We start from the raw sequence: 20,728 nt of genomic DNA, 5'->3' as shown, positions 1-20,728 counted from the left end.
AAACTCCTCATGAATTCATGAAGAAGTGGACATGACAAAAAACAGCTGAACAATGAGAAATCTAAGGCCTACTACGAATAATCCACAGATGCTGGATATGGTGTACTTTCATATAGGGCAGATTTATTGAGTGTACATGACAGGGATTACAGATCTTTTAACTTGAAGGACAACAGTAAGAATCTGAAGCTGGATTTCAAAAGGCCTACATTATATTTCTAGGCATGCTACTACTAATATTTGTGACTTTTGGTGAATTATTTAGCTTTCCTTTGCCTTAATTTCCTCTATGGTAAATATAATAAAGACCCATTAATTGCTAAATATTATACACACACAAATACACACACACACATATATATATTTACTTATTTTAATTTAGTCCTTCAATGAAGAGTAAATTTAAAACACAGCTGTATATGTGTGTACATATATGTATATACACTCCATTACATAGCCCACATGTAGAGTAGACCTGAGCCCATGGGAGATATCAATAAATACTAACCTTTTACACTAGTTTCTGGGCATGAAAGGGAAAAAATAGTGGTGTTAAAAGGGCCTCACATATTACAGGAGCTCAATCAATAATTTCAAGTGACTGGGTTGACTACAGGAAAGTTAGTAAGGAAAGATAACTTGAAGATTTTAATGAAACTAAAGTATGTTCCCTTCCAGCAGTACATATTTTTTTAGCCAAATGTACTCAGTCTGTTTATTGTGTGAAAAAAAATGACTGACCACAAAGGAAGGTACAATAATCCTAATAACACCATGCACAGGTGGTCTCTCTGTCTTTAAAAGATGTGTCAGTGGAGAAGATAAATGTCTTTCCCACAATACGGTGACATAAGCAAAGAGGGCAGAGGTCAAAAATTATTTGTGTAAGTCAGTATGCATTTAGGAGCCATCTACAAGTGGGCCAAGACAAAACTTTAAAGGTCAGGTTTGTCTCCTATTCTGTTTCCCTTGCTTGCACCTGTCTTTATGACCCAGGATATATAAATGAGTAGGCAGCGGTCTTTGCAAAACCACTCCCAAGCAGACTATTTCCTGCTGTAAAATAAAACTAAGAATGTTGTAGAATTCATACCAAAGATGAGGTGTTTTGTATGGGTCCACATCCAAAATATTAGTAATTCTTTACTTCTAGGTCACCACCCCTCACATCCTTATTTCCCAAACAACATACACCAGAGAAGACTGTATCTTAGATGGCAGCTTCAGGGAGGACTAATGACCCTAACTTGTGCTTCAGAGTGGCTTCTGCCTTTGACTTTGTAAAGAAACCTATACTTCTGATTTCATCACACAAAGAGATTTTCTCATGAAAATGGAGCTCAGCTCAGGCTTTAGTTAGTTTGACTCTAATTCTCTAAGCCTTCCGTTGTGATTATACCCTTGTGAGTCTTCTCTGTGATCATACAGATCATATTCTGTTCCTGATGGTCCCTTCTGAGGTGGCTCCTCTTGTGAGGACTTTGGCATCATAGACAGAGTTGGAAGGGAATTACAAAATTATCAAGTCAAACTCTTCCTTTTACAGAGGAGTCTTGTTTTTTAAAAATATAAAGGCTGATATTATGAGGAAAACTAATATTTTATTTAGGCCCATGTTGATAGAATAAAATTGGACCACGCACCTGACTATTTCAAAAATCCCGCCTTCGCCATTACATTCCGTACCTTTCCTAATCCTTCCTATGTTCCCCAGGGAGCTCGCTCAGGTAGCAAAGAGCAAGACTTCCTCCAAATGACCCCAGGAGTCTTATATCATTCCTTTACATCATCACACTTCCTGTCTGCCTCCATTTTTACAAGAGGAATCATGGAAAATGTAGTTTCCAAAGTCCCCAAAATGTCCACAGGAAGTTTGTCATATATCTACATATCTTCAGGCTCAAATGAGCCCAAATACCTCTAAATGGAACCCCAGAACTTATTTAAATAACAAAGGAGTATATTGAGTTCTAAGAGTTAAGTTAATTTGCCCAAGGTCACTTAAGTCCTTCTGCAATTCTGAAAGTATACTCATATTAATAGATGGGTACAGACAGTCTCAATTTTTCCCTGCCCAAAGGTCCTAGTGAGGATATGATTTGTTATACCACATACATGCTATATAACAAAGAATTAAGGCAGCAATTCAGTCAAATAAAATCAAATCAATAAGTTTTATTAAGCAATTACTAAATGTCAGAACCATACTAAGGGTTGGCAATACAAATACAAGTAGAAAGAAAGTTTATTTTCTAAAAGACTTTATATTCTAATTAGATAGAATCTATACATATTAGTCTTTTTTTACACATGTAAGTCATATGGAAAGAACCAGCGGTATAGTGGTCAAAGCCAATAGTGTTGCATCTTCTTTAAATGTCATTTACATTGATAAAAACCACATTCTTTTCTAAGATTGAAGTGTCTGATTGTGTCAAAGAGGTTAGAACTTTCTTTTTTGAGTCTTTAGTAGATGCTGAGAAGACAAGAGAGGAAGTACCCACAGGGGCAATAGTCAGGCTCTGTCTCCACAAAGGTTGCTTCCCTGGGTGAGAGTTGTAGCTGCTAGGCTGGGAACATGTCCAGTGATCTGGGGGTGCTGATATCCCCAGGGATCTTGAGTTTAACTTTCCCATTTGTGGCATTTGATAATTAATTGGTATCGGTGGTGATAGAGAGAGTGGACTCCTCCTAATGGATGCTAAAATCAGATGGGCTGGTCTGAGAAATGTTATTTTTGCCTTTCAGACTCAGGGTCTTAGATTGTTTCTATTGGGACCTAAGGGGAAGTTGTGGTTAATGTAGTGGTAGTGGTTTAATTGAGTTGGCATATATTACATCTTGTCTTTCCCTTATATATCCTTACTATTTCAACTAGACTGACTTGCCTGCTTGTTGGTAGCATTTGGCTGGTAATTGATATCATTGTTGGTGATAGAGGTCATGACATTTTTAAAGGAATATTTTATCTTGCCATAATTACATATAAAATAATTTTTAACATTCATTAAAATTTTTATTTCAAATTCTTTCCCTTCTTCCTCTTGTTCCTCCTTCAATTTCTCTCATTCCTCTCCTTTCCCTGAGGTAGTGAGCAATATGATAAAGATTTTGTATGTACAATTATGTAAAACATTTTTTCCATATTAGTCATTTTGTGAAAGAGATTATAAATGAAAAAGAACAAAGAAAGTAAAATATAGTGCATTTTATTCTGTATACAGACTCCACCATTTCTTTCTCTGAAAGCAGATAACATTTTTCATCATGAATCTCTGGGATTGCCTTGGAACAGTGTATTGCTAAGAATAACTAGGTCATTCATGACTATTCATCAAAAATATTGCTGTACAATGTTCTTCTGATTTTGCTCACTTTACTTTGTATCAGTTCATGTAAGTCTTTCCAGGTTTTTCTGAAACCATCCTGCTCATCATTTCTTATTGCACAATAGCATTACATTACAATCATATACCATGGTTTGTTCAGACATTCCTTAACTGATACATAAACTCTCAATTTCCAATTCTTTGGTACCACAAAAAAAGCTTCAGTTAATATCTTCATACTAATATTTCCTTTTCAGCCTCCCTTTTTTTATCTCTTTGGAACAGAGACCTAGTAGTGGTATTGCTGGAACAAAGAGTATTGTGGCAGGTTCCTTACAGTTGTTGCTCCCTTGAGAAATGGTTTTGAGAGATGGGTTGATATTCTGAGGGAAATTGCTTTTCTGTAGGGACTTGGGGTTGACAGCCCTTCAATGGCAATTGGTCAATCTTTAGTGCTAGTATTGTTCAGAATGGGAATGTTGAGATTATTTCCCACAAGGAATGGATAATGGCTATAAATGTCAAGTTGGAAGTATTACTTGAAGTGCTGGCAAGAGGTATGGGGTGTGCTGGTGGGGAAATATGGCTATTATCAGATCTATTGGACTTTCTTGCCCATGCTACATAAATATAATGATTATTATTATAATGATTACTATCATGTGAGGAATAAGAGGAAGAGTGTCTTGGTGGATAGAGAGTCAACCTTAAAATCAGGAAGATATAGCTTGAATTTCCACTTTTGACACATAATATCCACATACACAGGCATGATATTCAGACCAACAACATCTTTCACTTGAACTACCTCAATAGCTTCCTGATTAATCTTCTATCTTTTGGACTTTCCCCTCTTCAGTTCAATTCCCACACAGATGCCAAATTGAAATTCCTAAAGCACAAGTCTATGTTGGCTCCCAAGAAGTTCCAGTGGTTCCCTATTATCTCTATGATTAAGTACCAACCTCTCTGTTTGATATGTAAAGTCCTTCATAATTTGGCTACAGAATCACTTTTTTTGTAATTCATTATTTCCCTGATGCGATATTATATTTCATGCATTTGGCTTATCTGGATGGGCTTTTCCTCTTTATCTCTAGCTCCATTCAAACTTTAACTCAAATACTACTTTCTTCATGAAACTGGTACCAAATCTCTCAATACTTTTATTTCCTTCCTTTCTCCATATACACATACACATATGTACATATATAGGTATGCATATGCACAGTCCTATACTCTGTATGTATGTGCATATGTGTGCATGTAGTCCCCTGGATTGTCTGTGTGTTGCCATGCCTGTCAAATATAAACAGGGATAACCACACCAATCCTATCCTCACTACCAGTTTATCCTTTTATAAATTCTTATTTCCCAGATTAAAATTTCAATTCAATGAATATGCTAGAGTTTGTCAAAATGTTCCAGAAGTTGACAAAACTAAAGAAAATTTCATGATTGGTTCAAATGTCATCCTGAAATAAAGCCAGAGAAATCTCTTCTCCCATTAGCTAGATTCCCTCCTCTCAATCTGAAAAATCAAATTCACAAGTCCAGACAAAACCATATAATTAAGTTATAAATTATTAGTAATGTTGAGTAACATAAAACAGATAATTTTGTAAAACAAAGTATAGAAGACTGTAATTAGGTTTGCACCTATTAATTTTGGGTGTTCCCCAACTCTATCCTGGGCCCTCTTCTCTTTACCTGCAATACCATTTTGTTTGGTGATCTCATTAGCTCCTATGGTTTCAATCATTATTTTTAAGTAGATGATTCCCTCATCCATTTATCCAGCCCTAACCTCTCTCCTAACCTCTTTTCTTGCATCTTTAACTGCTTTTTTGATATCTAAAATAGCATGTGTCATAAAGATCTTAAAATCTACATGTCAGGATGGAGTCAAGCTGATCCTAGCTCCAGTCTACTATGGCCACCACCTACCTTGTTTTCTCCAGATCTCTAGTCTTTGGGCTCCTTTCCTCATGACATACTCTTACCTCTTTATTTCTCTTTTCTGGATCCCTAAAGTATGAGCAGAATTCCATCCCTTTAAGACCACTGGGACCTCAAAATGAACTCATATTTTCTGAATGCATGGTAATAATCTAACAGTGCTTTACACAGAGAAAGCATTTTATATATGCTTTATTAATTTTTCATTCATTCATTTATGTTGAATTTATTATTGACTTTATACAAAGAGGAAAGTGCAAAGTTTTAATTTCATGTACAGATCTCTCTGTTCTACTGTCTATAATGAATTGATGTTTTCAGAATTTAAAAAACTAATAAATTAAATGATTAAAACACAATTGTCAGTGCTAAATATTTAATTTTTTTATACTCCAGGCCTGGCACTACATCTACTGTGCCACCTTCCTGTGTCTGAAACTATTTCATATTTTCTTATGGAATATTAATATCCCATTATATTTTTGTGCCATTTTTATCCATTTTCCCAAGATGGATATTCCTACGTATATGTGTGTATATGCACATACACATATACTCATACATATAAATATACATTTTCCCCTTTTATTTAACTGTATACTTTAGGATAATAACTATTTAGATTTTTACTTTTGGATCCCTAGCATGGAGCACACAGAGCAGGCCTCTCATTAAATAAATCCTTTTTGAATTGAATTAAAAATTTTGACTATACATGTATATGTATAACTATATATGAATATATGTATATATGATATATTATGTGTATATTTATTTAGCTGTGTAGTTTTTGCATTATTTTAATGCAATGTAAGTTCTGTGAAGGCAGGAACTGTTTAATTTTTGTCTTTTTTACTTCATTTATATCACTCTTTTGCGTATTAAATAAATATTTTTTTCATTAAATGTTTGCTTAGTACCTTATGAACTCATTATTTTCATACTTATCTCCATTCTTGCATGTATAGTTACTACTCACAGTAATATACTTTGGGGCAGATAATCTAGGCAACTGTTCAAATATTAACTTCATATTGACATCAAAGGACTTAAGATGCTTTTGGTCTATAGAAAGCAAGAGGCACAGTTACAATACATAGGAGAGAATGGGGAAGAAGGAGAATCATAAAGGGAGCATGAATTACTTGGATCACAGAGTAGAACCAAATTCATTGTTTCTTTTGATGGTCTGGAAAGAAAAGAGCACTGTGTTTAAACTGAAAACAAATTCCCTCAACAATGTTTCCAAACAAAAACCACAAATAAAAAGAGTACCATAGATTTAGAAATGAAAGGGGACCTTAGAGGTCACTTAGGTCCTTATTTACAAATGAGAAAACAACCAGTCAGAAAGATTAAGTTCAGTAGATGGTAGAACTAGATTTGAACCCCCATCTCCTGACTCCAAATCCAGTCCTTTTTCAATGTACCACAATGAAATATGTCAGATTCTAAAAAATAATTCATTTTAAGAAATATTTATTGAGTGCCTACATGTGCTTAAGAGTGATTGGTAGTAAAATGGACAACATAGTATCATTCAATAATACCAAAGTCTACAATTCACTCATCTTTATGTGCCATCAACCCTATCCTGTATCCCACATAACAGAAAAACAACAGAAAATGATAATATCTTTTGCCATGTTCTAAATAACATTCCCTTATTGTTTACTTTTTATATTATAGTTTGTACATGCATTATCATGCAATACATAATTTTTTTGTTCATCATGTTGTAAAATAAGACATAATTGATCACACTAGAGAAAAATTCATGAAGGAAATAAAATGAAGAATGGTGTGCTTAAATTTACATACAGACTCCATCTGTTCCTTCTATGGTGGGTGATATGCTTTTTCACATTGGGTCCCTTGGAATTGTCCTGGATCCTTGGCTTGGTGACAATAGCTAAGTAATTCATAACTGATCATCATTGTTATTACTGTGTATAACATTTTCCTGGTTCTCCTCACTTCACTTTGCATCACTTCATAAAAGTACTTCCAGGTTTGTTTGTTTTTTTTTTGTGTGTGATTATTTTGGTTGTCATTTCTTATGGAACTATTAGTATTGCATTACAGTCATATAATACTATAACTTGTTTAGCCATTCCCCGACTGATGGACACTCCTCCACTTACTAGTTCTTTGCCGCAACAAAAAAAGACTGCTATAAATATTTTTGTATAAGTAGGTCCTTTGCCTATATCTTTAATCTCTTTGAGATACAGACCTAGTAGTGGCATTATTGGGTCAAAGGTTATACACATCATTATGGCTCTTTGGGAAAGATTCCAGTTTGCTCTCCAGAATTGTCATATCACTTCACAGCTGCACCAATAGTGTATTAGTGTCCCAACTTTTCTACATCCCTTCTAACATTTACAATTTTCCTTTTTTGTAAGGTTAGCCAATTTGATAAGTATGAGATGGTACCTCAGGGGTGTTTTAATTTGAATTTCTCTAATTAATAAGGATTTGGAATGTTTTTTCATGGGATTAAAGATAGTTTTAATTTCTTCATCTAAAAAGTGCTTGTTCATATCTTTTGCCCAGTTGTCATCAGAGAATACTTTGTATTTTTATAAATTTGACTCAATTCTCTATATAAATAAGAAATAAGACCTTTGGTGGAGACATTTATCCCATTTTTTTTACAAAGACAATAGAAATGACAGTGACACAGTAGAGAATGATCAGACCTTGTTATCACAGCATTTAATAATCATAGGATCTACCATTTTCCTGTATTTTATAGACAAGGAAAGCAAAGTTCAGATAAATTCTTATGGCTTTCCCATATTCTTAAGATAAGAAAGAGCCCCACAAATATGGCCTTTCACTAGTGAATATGGTGAAGAATTAGAATTTCAAACCACTTTTCTGACTATGAATGCACTGCTCCTTTGAATATACCACTTGTAGTAGTGGACCGGGCTCTACCATGTAATATAGATTTTGTTTCATCATCAAAACAAATTTTGTTCCATCCCATGTCCACAGAATCATGGCATCTCAGAGGGACAAAATGCCTTATCTAGTCCAACCTGAACTGGAACAGAATTCACTTTATTGCCTCCCTGACAACTATTTATCTAACCTTTGTTTGAAAACCACTAAGATAAAGTGAGATATTATATGTTGGTCATTCAGTAAGCATTTATTAGGTGTCTATTATGTATTAAACATTGTGCTTAATTCTTGAGATACAAAGAAAGACAGAATATAGACACTCCTTTCAAAGAGCTCACAGTCTAAAAGGGGAGAGAACATGCAAATAACAATGTACAATCACATATTGATCTTGTTAGCTCCCATGGATTTAATTACTGTCCTTACACTGTTGATTCTCATCTCTACCTATCCTGCCCTAACCTCTCTGCTGATCTCCAAAATCACATCATTAACTGCTTTTCAGACATTATAAATTGGATGTCCATTAGACATCTGAATCTCAATATGTCCAAATTGAACTCATTATTTTTTATCTTAAAATGTAGCCCCCTAGAAAATATCCCTATTTCTATTGAAGGCTCCATACACCATCCTTTCTCCCCCAGGCTTATAACTTAGATTTCATCTTTAACTCCTCACTATCCCTCATCCCCTATAACCAATTTGTTACCAAGGCCTATCAATTTCATCTTTGTGATATCTCTCTCCTCTGATACTGGTCTACCACTCTGGGGCAGACCCTCATCAATTATGTATTGGTTATTGTAATGATATACTGGTGTGTAAACCTGCTTCAAGTCTCTCCTCATTCTGATGTATCCTCTTTTTAGCCTCTAAAATGATTTTCCTAAAGCACAGGTCTGATCATGTTGCCTTCCTACTCAACATATTGCAATGACTCCTCTAAGATCAAATACAAAATCTTCATTTTGGAATTAAAATTTTCCCTACTCTATTTCCTCTTCTTCCTGCTCCATCTTTTTCAGTCTTCTTATACCTTAATCCTAGCTACAAATTCTTCAATCCAGTTTGATTGGCCTCCATAAACAAGACACTCCAACTTAACTCCAGGCATTCTCTCTGAGGATTCCTCATGCTTGCAATTCTCTCCCAACTCATCTTGACTTCCTGGTTTTCCTAGGTCCCTTCAAGTACCACTAAAGCCCCATCTTCTACTGCAATCCTTTCCCAACCTTTTGTGATTCCAGTTTCTTCCTCGTATTTTCTGATCTTGAATATAGCTTTTTTGTATGTATTTGTTTTTTGTCTAGCTCATAAAATTATAAGTTCTTTAAAGTTGTGGAGAGTTTATTTTTTGTATCTTTTTGTATTTCCAGTGTTTAGCACAGTATCTGACACAGAGAAAATCCTTAATTATTTGCTTTTTTATCTATTATTTAATAAACTGATTTAGTTATTAAGATAATTTATTATAAATAAGCTGACTGACAATAAAGCTTCATATAGAAGATCAACTGGAAATAACAGAAGAAAGGTACTAAAATTAAGGGAAATTGAAAAAGATTTTCTGTAGAAAGTGGAATTTTAGCTCAAACTTGAAAGAAGCTAAGGAAATCAGGAAGTGGAAGAAAGGAAGGAAGGCAATACACTTAGGGGCAACAGGCCCTAAAATTTTTAGGAGTCAGAAGATGGAGGGACTTGTTCAAGGAACAAGGAAGTCAATATTACTGGGTAGAAGAATACTGAGGAATGTAGGGTGTAGGATGTAAGAATACTAGAAAGTAAGTAGGGCACATCATATGTTTTCAGTTCCAAACAGAGAATTTTATATTTGATTCTGTAAGTGATCAGTAGACACTGGAGTTTATTAAGCAGACAGTGACATAGGTAGGCCTGCACTTTAGAAAAAAATTATGTGAAAGTTGAATAAGGAGATATTTATGAGAATAAACCAGTGTGAAGATTAAACTAAGGATACTGATATCAGTCTGAAAAGTTGGAGGAAGACCAGGACATAGTAATGTTCTGAAAAGCTGGAGAAAAGAGAGTATCAAGAGAAGAAGAAAGTAATTAACAATATCAAAGACTTCAGAGAGGTCTGAAAAAAAGGTCAGTTAGACTATACATTTCAAAGCTTAAAGCATTATGTACGTTAGCCATTTTTAAAATTATGTGATTAAGAAGTGAGGTAGACGAAAGGATTGAGTGCTAGTTTTCTTGTCAGAAAGACCTCAGTCCAAGATCTCAGTTCATATGACCTCTCTCAGTTTCCTCATGCATAATGCATGACTTAATGAGTTTTTGTGAGAATAAAATTTTACCTACATACACACACACACACACACACATATATATATATATACATACATACACATTTATATATAAAATTCTTATAAATCTTAAATCACCATATAAATTCTATCTCTTAATGGAAAAAGGAATGCATTGCCTCCTTAAGGGATCCATGTCTCTTTTAATAATTAAAATTGCTATAAAGATTTTCTTTGAGTCTAGCCATAATTCTCCTTTTTATGAATTTCATTGTAATGTTTCTAGTTCTTTCTGGGACCAAGCAAAACAAGCCTGTTCTAAATGGCCCAAATCCTTCAAAAACTGAAAGATACCTCTTGGTCTTTTTCTACCCCAAATATTGCCCTTACCTCACACACATACACTTTTTACTTCTTAAAAATGGAAATCTATTTCATGAGATCTTTCTCCATTTAACCAAATGGTGTTTAGGGGAAAAGATGGCTCTATCATTATAAGTGATATGTAGTTGAGTGAAATTATTATATAAAAGGCCTGGTTTTCTTTTCAGAACTTAAGGCTAGTTATCTGAAAATTAAAGAAAAATAGCTAGAAATTTGGGATGTTTTTTTTCCTTCTTGCATTGAAATGTGAATTCCTTGAGGATACCCACTACTTTTAAATTGTTGTTATTTTTGCATTTACAGCACTTAGCATATTTCCTGGCTTATAAGTGCTTAATATATATGTGTTGATTGACTAAGTACTACACTGATGCCTCATTGTATTTGACCTAAGAATTATGTAATACATGGTAGCACAACACAAGCTCTGCTCTGGCATGTTCCACCAGTTTGAAAATATCTCCATTTTGAACCCAGGAATAAGCAAGAAACTACTCCTATTCTGAGGGCAAGCCTAGAAAAGTATGGAGTGGCTAGTGACCAGAAGGTAGGTCATTTGGTAGTGAATTCTTTGCCCAGAATAAATACTAAAATAAAGAAAAATATAAAATAGTCCTCTATTTTATGGATATGCCTTCCATTTTATAGTAATACTGGAAGAATGAGGGAAAGTGGGGGGAAGACATCTCTATAAACATTTAACTTAGTTGGCTTGGAAGATGGAGGCTTAGACAGAGCCAATCTTAAAACCTTTGCACCCTTACACACCAAGATAGAAAAAAATTAGCTTTGAGAAGAAAGAGGATCAAATCTAACAATGGGACAGAGCAGGGTGAACATGACTGCTAGACAGCTAAAGAGGTACACCAAGAAAAAGGCTCGAATTCTTGAACTATCAGGTCTGAGGGTATAGAAGGGGAATCTCAGGATGCCTCCCCAATGTGCTGTATGGATTCTCCAGTGGCCCCTGAAATCTCAGGGCAGGTGGGTGCACTGGCCTGGAGAGAGGGTCTTGCTGGCACTGGACTCTGAGAATTGAACATAGGAACTGAGGAAGTGACTGGAGGAAAAAACCAGAGAAACACAGCAAAAACACTCAGAAGATGGTGGCTTAGAGAGAGCCAAACCTCAGACCACAGACCACTTGGCTTCGTCACAACTAGATAGAGAACAAACAGCTTCAAAAGGAAAGAAAACCAGATCAAACACAAGGACAGAGCAGGGGGACCCTACTGCTGGACAGCTCAGCTCAGGGAAAATACTCCTTGTCCTACCCCCACTTTTTTTTCTCCTCTTGAGGTTCTAGCCTCAGGGCAGATTAAGCAGTACAGACTAATCCAATCAATACAGGTTTAATATAATCAATTGGAAAGACTGGAAGTCTTCAGAGGGCAGAAAAAGTAACTACAAACCTCCATTGCCAGCTGGGGGAAGATCTTTCATCAAAGATCATTAAATACATCTGCTCAAACTGGCAGAACAGAAAAGGGAAAAAAATATGAGTAAATAACAGAAAAAGAGAAAAGAAATGACAATTGATAGCTTCTTTCGAGGAAGTGAAAAGAGAGCAAATGAAATAGAAATAGAAGAAGAGGAAGAAGTAACAGCGAATTGGACACAGGCTTTGGAAGATCTCAAAATTCAGTTAGCTCAAGAACTTCAGGAACTCAAAAAGCAATCAAGAGAGGCAAGAGAGGCTGAAGACAATTTGAAAAAGGAAATACATGAACTAAAACAAGAAAATAAAGTCATAAAAGCCAGAATTGACCAACTTGGAAATGAAGCAAAGAAGGCAAAAGATGATCTACAAAAAAAATCACACCAGAAGGAGAAGGATGACCAAAAAACCAGGGATGAAATTCAGTCTTTAAAAAATAGAACTCAACAAGTAGAGGCAAATGACTTCACAAGGCAACAAAAATATATAAAACAAATTTTTAAAAAATGAAAAATTTGAGGAAAATATGAAACACTTCATTAATTCAACCAAAGATCTGGAGAACAGAGCTAGAAGAGACAATTTAAGAATTATTGGTTTACCACAGTGATTCCCAAAGTAGGGGCTACTGCCCCCTGGTGGGTGCTGCAGCAATCCATGGGGCCAATGATGGTCATTGGTATATTTATCTTTCCTATTAATTTCTATTAAAATCTAAACAAATAAATTTCCAGGGGGCTTAGTAATACTTTTTTCTGGAAAAGGGGGCAGTAGGCCAAAAAAGTTTAGGAACCACTGGTTTACCAGATCATCATGAGAAAAGAAAAAGTTTAGACATCATCCTACAAGAAATTATCAGAGACAATTGCCCTGACATTTTCAAACAAGAGTGAAAAGTGGAAATTGAAAGAATCCACAGGTTATCTCCTAAATTTAATCCACAACTGAAAACATCCAGGAATATCATAGCTAAATTCAAAAAATACCAGATCAAAGAAATGATATTACAAGATACTAAAAAGAAGTCATTCAGATATCAGGGAACCACAGTTAGGATAACACAGGATCTGACTGCATCTACATTGAAGGACCAGAAGGCATAGAACATAATATTCTGGAAAGCAAGAGAACTAGGCCTACAACCAAGAATCAACTATCCAGCAAAACTGAATATATTTTTGCAGAGGAAAGTATGGTCATTCAATGAAATTGAGGACTTCCATGCATTCATAAAGAAAAACCTGGACTTAAACAGAGAGTTTGCTGCCCAAACACAGAACTCAAGAGAATCACCATAATGTAATTAAGAGAATAGGGGGAGGGTGAAAATCTTTCCTTTAAGAGACCCAATAAATTCAATCAATTTGTATCCCAAGAAAAAAAAGAAGATATTGGCAAAATTAAAAATTTATATTACCAACAAGATAGATAGAAGAAGTTTACATGAAGGAACAGTGACAAACAGTATAGGATGAAATGTATATATATATATAAACTAGAGGAGAGAAAAGAAGGTAATAAGAAAAATGGAAAAACAAACAAAATGGACTAAATTTATATTCTGTAAAGAAGTGTATGGGGCCAATAGGGAAGAATAACAATACACTGTAAGGGTAAAGAGGTTGGAGAGAGGAAATATTTAATACTTAGGTGCATTGAAATCAACTTAAAGAGGGAAGAATAATCAGTTCCATTGGTGCAGAGAATTGTTTTGTGCCCTATTAAAAGGGTAACAAAAGGACTGGTGTGGAGAGAGGTAACACTAGGAAGGGAGATGGCAGGGTCAGGGTAGCTTAAAAAGATCCTAAAGAATAATAAGAGGGGAATAAGAAGGGAGAGGGGAGAAAGGGAAGTACAATAAGGGAGGGGATTAGGGGAACTGATTAAAAACAAAACACTGGTATAGAAGGAAATAGTGAAAGAAGAAAGGACAGGACAAGGAGAGAGAATCAAAATGTCTGGGAATACACAATTGATAATTATAATACTGAGTATGAATGGGATGAACTCGCCCCTTAAAATGGAAGCAAATAGCAGAGTGGATTAGAAACCAAAATCCTACCATATGTTGTCTACAAGAAACATACATGAGACAGGCAGACATACATAGAGTAAAAATAAAAGGATGGAGCACAATCTATTGGGCTTTGAATGAGAAAAAAGAAGGCAGGAGGTGCCATCATGATCTCTGACAGATTAAATAAAAATAGATCTGGTTAAAAGAGATAGGGAAGGTAACTACATCCTAATAAAAAACAGTATAAGCAATGAAGAAATATCAGTACTCAACATGTATGCACCAAATGGTATAGCATCCAGATTCCTAAAGGAGAAACTGGCTGAGCTTAAGAAGGGAATAGATAGCAAAACTATGCTAGTGGGAGACCTCAACCATCCCCTGTCAGATCTAGGTAAATTGAACCAAAAAATAAATAAGAAAGAGATAAGAGAGGTAAATGAAATCCTAGAAAATTTAGAATTAATAGATATATGGAGAAAAATAAAGAGGGACAAAAAGGAATACACCTTCTTTTTAGCAGCACATGGAACATTCACAAAGATTGACCATGTACTAGGGCATGGAAACATGGCAAATAAATGCAAAAAAGCAGAAATAATAAATGCAACTGTATCAGATCATAATATAATAAAAATAGTTATTAGTAAGAATACATGGAGAGTAAAACCAAAAACCAATTGGAAATTAAATAATATGATTCTCCAAAATAATTCAGTGAAACAACAAATCATAGAAACAATTAATAATTTCATTGAAGACAATGACAATGATAAGACTTCTTACCTAAACTTATGGGATGCAGCCAAAACAGTTCTATGGGGAAAATTTCTATCACTGAGTACATATATTAGCCAATTAGGGAGGGCAGAGAAAAATTAATTGGGCATGCAATTTAAAAATCTAGAAAATGAGCAAATTAAAAATCCCCAAAGTAAACTAAATTATAAATACTAAAATTCAAAGGAGAAATTAATAAAATCAAAAGTAAAAGAACTAATGAATTAATAAATAAGACTAGAAGCTGGTATTTTGAAAAAACAGATAAAATGAGATAAAAATAGACAAAGTACTGGTCACTCTAATTAAAAAAGGAAAGAAGAAGGCCAAATTAACAGTATCAAAGTTGCAAAGGAAGATCTCACCTCTAATGAAGAGGAAATTAAGTCAATCATTAAAAACTATTTTGCCCAATTATATGGCAATAAATATAGAAATCTAGGAGATATGTATGAATATTTACAAAAATATAAATTTCTTAGATTAACAACATAAGAAATAGAATACTTAAACAATCCCATATCAGAAAAAGAAATTGAGCAAGCCACAAAAGAACTCCCTAAGAAAAAATCGCCAGAGCCTGATGGGTTCACAAATGAATTCTATCAAACATTCAAAGAACAACTAATAACAATACTATACAAATTATTTGACATAATAAGCAAAGAAGTAGTCCTACCAAATTCCTTTTATGACACAAATATGGTACTGATCCCAAAGCCAGGTAGATCAAAAACAGAGAAAGAAAACAACAGACCAATCTCCCAAATGAACATAGATACAAAAATCTTAAATAGAATACTAGCAAAAAGACGACAGCAAGTAATCAAGAAGGTTATCCATCATGATCAAGTGGGATTTATACCAGGAATGCAAGGATGGTTCAACATTAGGAAAACCATCCACATAATTGACTATATCAACAAGCTAACAAACAAAAATCACATGATTATCTGAATAGATGCTGAAAAAGCCTTTGACAAAATACAGCATCCATTCCTATTGAAAACACTGAAAAGTATAGTAATAGAAGCACCTTTCTGTAAAATAATAAATGGTATATATCTAAAACCCTCAACAAGCATCATCTGCAATGGGGATAAATTAGAAGCCTTCCCAATAAGATCAGGAATGAAACAAGGATGCCCATTATCACCTCCATTATTTAAGATTGAACTAGAAACACTAGCAGTAGCAATTAGAGAAGAAAAAGAAATTGAAGGTACTAAAATAGGCAATGAGGAGACTAAGCTATCACTCTTTGCAGATGATATGATGGTCTACTTAAAAAATCCTAGAGAATCAACTAAAAAGCTAGTAGAAATAATCAACAACTTTAGCAAAGTTGCAGGATACAAAATAAATGTACATAAATCATCAGCATTTTTATATATTTCCAACACATACATCTCAGCAGCAAGAGTTAAAAAGAGAAACGCCATTTAAAATCACCCTAGACAATATAAAATACTTAGGAATCTATTTACAAAAACAAACACAGGAATTATACAAATACAACTACAAAACACTTACCAAACAAAACTAAACCTAAATAATTGGAAAAACATTGATTGCTGATGGGTAGGATAAGCTAACATAATAAAAATTACCATTCTACACAAATTAATTCACTTATTTAGTGCCATACCTATCAAACTATCAAAAAACTTTTTTACCAAATTGAAAAAAAATAACAAAGTTCATTTGGAAGAACAAAAGATCAAGAATATCTAGGGAAATAATGAAAAAAAAAACATGAAGGAGGGTGGCCTAGCAGTACCAGATATTAAACTATACAATAAAGCAGCGGTCATCAAAACAATACAGTACTTGCTAAGAGACAGAAGGGAGGATCAGTGGAATAGACTTGGGGTAATTGACGTCAGCATGTTTTTGTATGTAAACCCAAAGAGCCCAACTTTTTGGACAAAAATCCACTGTTTGACAAAAACTTCTGGGAAAATGGGAAAATAATATGGGAGAAATTAGGTTTAGATCAACATCTCACACCCTACACCAGTGATTTCCAAAGTGGGAGCTACCACCCCCTCATGGGTGCTGCAGAGATCCAGGGAAGTGGTGATGGCCACAGGTGCTTTTATCTTTTCTATTAATTGCTATTAAATTAAAAAAAATAGTTTCCAGGGGGCTAAGTAATATTTTTTCTGGAAAGGGGGAAATAGGCCAAAAAAGTTTGGGAACCACTGCCCTACACCAAGATAAATTCAGATTGGCTGAATGACTTGAATATGAAGAAGGAAACTAAGTAAATTAAGTCAACACAGAATAGTATACTTGTCAGATCTCTGAGAAAGGAAAGATTTAAAAACCAAGCAATAGGAAGAAAAATTATAAAAGGTAAAATAAATAATCCTGATTATTTTAAATTAAAAAGGTTTTGTACAAACAAAATCAATGCAACCAAAATCAGAAGGGAAACAACAAACTGGGGAAAAATCTTTATAACAAAACATTCTGATAGAGGTCTAATTACTCAAATATACAAGGAGCTAAATCAATTGTATAAAAAATCAAGCCATTCTCCAATTGATAAATGGGCAAGGGATATGAATAGGCAATTTTCAGATAAAGAAATCAAAACTATCAATATGCATTTTGAGTATTTTGTTAATGTTGGGCTTTGTGCTAAACATGAGTTGAAGAAAGGCAAAAGCTTCGGGCTTTTTTTTTTGCATTGCTGTTTTCAAAGCCAGTTCTTGGGGTTTAGAAGTTTTCAATATGTCTAGTGTAGTGGGATCAGGAAAGATGTGTAGTTATTGCTCTCTATCTTCATTCTGGTAATTACCCAGGAAATGCAACTGGTTATTTGGATTACAATCTATACTGCTCCTCAGGACCACTTCTCCCTAGGGACCAGAAATTATTCTGTTCCCCAGGGTAATTAAGATCCCTCCAGGTCCAACATGTTACTGCCTCCTCAGGGTTTCTACTCCCTTTTGACTGAAAATGATATCCTATGCCATTGAGCAATAACCCAGAAGTAGGTGTAGAAAATAAAATTGTCAAAAAGCATCTAGTCCTGCAATTAGTTCTCATACATGGGTATCGTGTAATCTCTTTCTATCCAGTTACCATCTCTGACTTGAGAGGTCTTGAAGCTGCTGCTTTTGTCCCTGGTGTTATTATATCCATGTGGGCTCTGGGCTAGCCTCCTGGCCCATGTCTCAGATCTCTCTTTTCAATCTCCTATGATGCCTTGGGCTTAAAGAATGTCTCACTCTAACATTTTGTTGGCTCTGCCACTCTGGAATTTGAGTGGAGAATTATTTTGAAGTTGTTTGGAGAGAAATATTGGTAGATCTTTGTTGAGAGTTTTTCTAATTAGCCACCGCAACTTGGCCTCAGGGTGGAACTTTTTTGAGTGAGTGCCAATGTCATTTATCAGGTAGGCTATGTAATATCCTAAGTCTAGGTTAATTAATATATTTTCAGCTGTAAAATGTGTGCATCTGGAGAACTTCATAATAAGAGAAAAGAATAAAGTCTATGGCTTACAATCATAGGATACTAGAACTCAAAGGTACATTATAGAACATTGTATCCAATCCCCTTGTATTACAGCTGAGGACATTTAGAACTAGAGAAGTTTAACTAACAATGTCACTCTCCTTATCCAACAACATTTCTTATCCAGAGTTATGGTAAAAGTATGTTGAGAGAGATAAATGAAAAACTGTAAGGGATTTTGAAAAGCTTGTAAAATATTTTTTTCCAGATAGCATGATATGATGGAATGAACTCTGAATTTGAAGGATCATTGGATTGAAATCTCTAACCCTTTCTTTATGAAGATAAGGAGAATGACATTATTATTTAAACTTCTCCAGTTCTAATGAATGAAGGAGAAAGGAAGAAGAAAGTGATATGCAAAAGTGATTAACTTTCCACAGCTATTGATGAATTATATTTTTTCCTCCTTTCCTTGGACCTTAGTTCCCATCATAGGCTTCTTTTCCAAATATATTCCTTGACAGTTTAAATAATAGGATAAACCAAAAATAGATGGCCATTATTTTAATACCCATTTTCCTATTCACAGAAACATCCCCCTGATGCTCATCTAACATTGAAAAGAAATATTTACATTTTTGAATGTTGCATTTTGACTTAGTCTATAGAAGAACGAAGATGTTGACCAATTTTTCCAATGGCCGTTGGTTATTTGACTACTAATTTGATTGTAGAATTGTTCTTATGGCGCAGTTGCTGCTAAGCCTGAAAGTGCTCATTCAAGTGGAGTTTAAATTGCTGCTTTCAATTGACTCATAGTCAAAATACAGAGAAAATACATTATGCATCTACTGATTAAGTTGAATGGTTAGCAAACAGAAAATCTCTCCATTTTGCTTAAAATATGGTATATGCAGGAAAATTTGCACTCTAATTGTATTTCTTTCCAAGTGAAAATTTTTAGAAAATGAAAGAGAAAATAAAGTATTAGGTGGACTATATAATATAGTGAAATAGGGTTGCTTTCATGTTTTTATGTTCATGAGTTCACATATTGGAACACATTGAACTGCATAAACATAGAAATGTAAGTTTGACAGGATCATAGAATTTTAAAGCTGGAAAGAACCTCGGAAGCCATTTTGTTCTAACTATCCTCCAAATAAGTCCTTTCTACTGAATACTCAACAAGTAATCATCAAGTCTTCATGAACATCCCAGGATGGAAAACCAACTATTTCCAGAGGAAGCATATTCCACTTTGGGATACTTCAATTAATTAGGGAATATTTTCTATATATCTAACTTAAATATACTTTTTTATAACTTTGATCCAATGATGCCTAAATCTTCTTCCATGTTATTTCTTCAGACATCTGAAGATAGCTATCTATGCTGGGCAAGTCTTTTTTTCTCTAAGCTAAACATCTCAATGTCTTCAATAATCCTCATGATCTCAAGACCTTTTGCCATATTGGTTGCTTTTTTCTGAAGGCTGAGCAGCTTATCAACATTCTTCCTAAAATGTGGTTCCAAGAAACAAACATACCTTCTCATTCCTAAAACCTATGCCTTTTGATATAAAATTTATTGCTTTCCCTGATATCTCTAATAGCATACATGTCTCTCTTATTTATTTTCATATCATATAGTTATGTGCAATAGTACTCAAAAGGAAAGTCTAAAGAACATAAGTAATGATACCGAAGAAAACAATAAAAAAGATTTAAAATAGAAATTTTGGACAAGCTTATAACAAATTAATTTAGAGGCTACAAAGTTGTCTCTTAAATACTGGGTATCTCAGGAAATGGTTAGTTGATGCACTATCATGAAAGAAGAGTTTTGATTTAAAGACAAAGCTGAAAACCCCTGGTTATTTGGCATATCAAAAGCTAGCCTTTGGTCTACTATAAACCACCTAGCTCCTCTAGGATGCAATTATTGCCTACTCAATACTTCTTAGATCAAGCCCTATGACTAAAGCAACCTAAAAAATTGGTGCAACCTTTATGACCAAATCACAAAATCTTAAAATGGAAGGGGAGGTGGTGGTGTAGAAGTTATATAATGTAATCTCTGATGTAACTTTTAAGAATCACTTACATAACACTGATAGATGACTATCCTTATAAATTTGCAGTTATAGAGACCACTTTC

Source organism: Gracilinanus agilis, chromosome 2 (genome assembly GCF_016433145.1).
Source record: "Gracilinanus agilis isolate LMUSP501 chromosome 2, AgileGrace, whole genome shotgun sequence".
NCBI classification, from domain to species: domain Eukaryota; kingdom Metazoa; phylum Chordata; class Mammalia; order Didelphimorphia; family Didelphidae; genus Gracilinanus; species Gracilinanus agilis.
Note: the sequence above shows the minus strand (reverse complement) of the source record.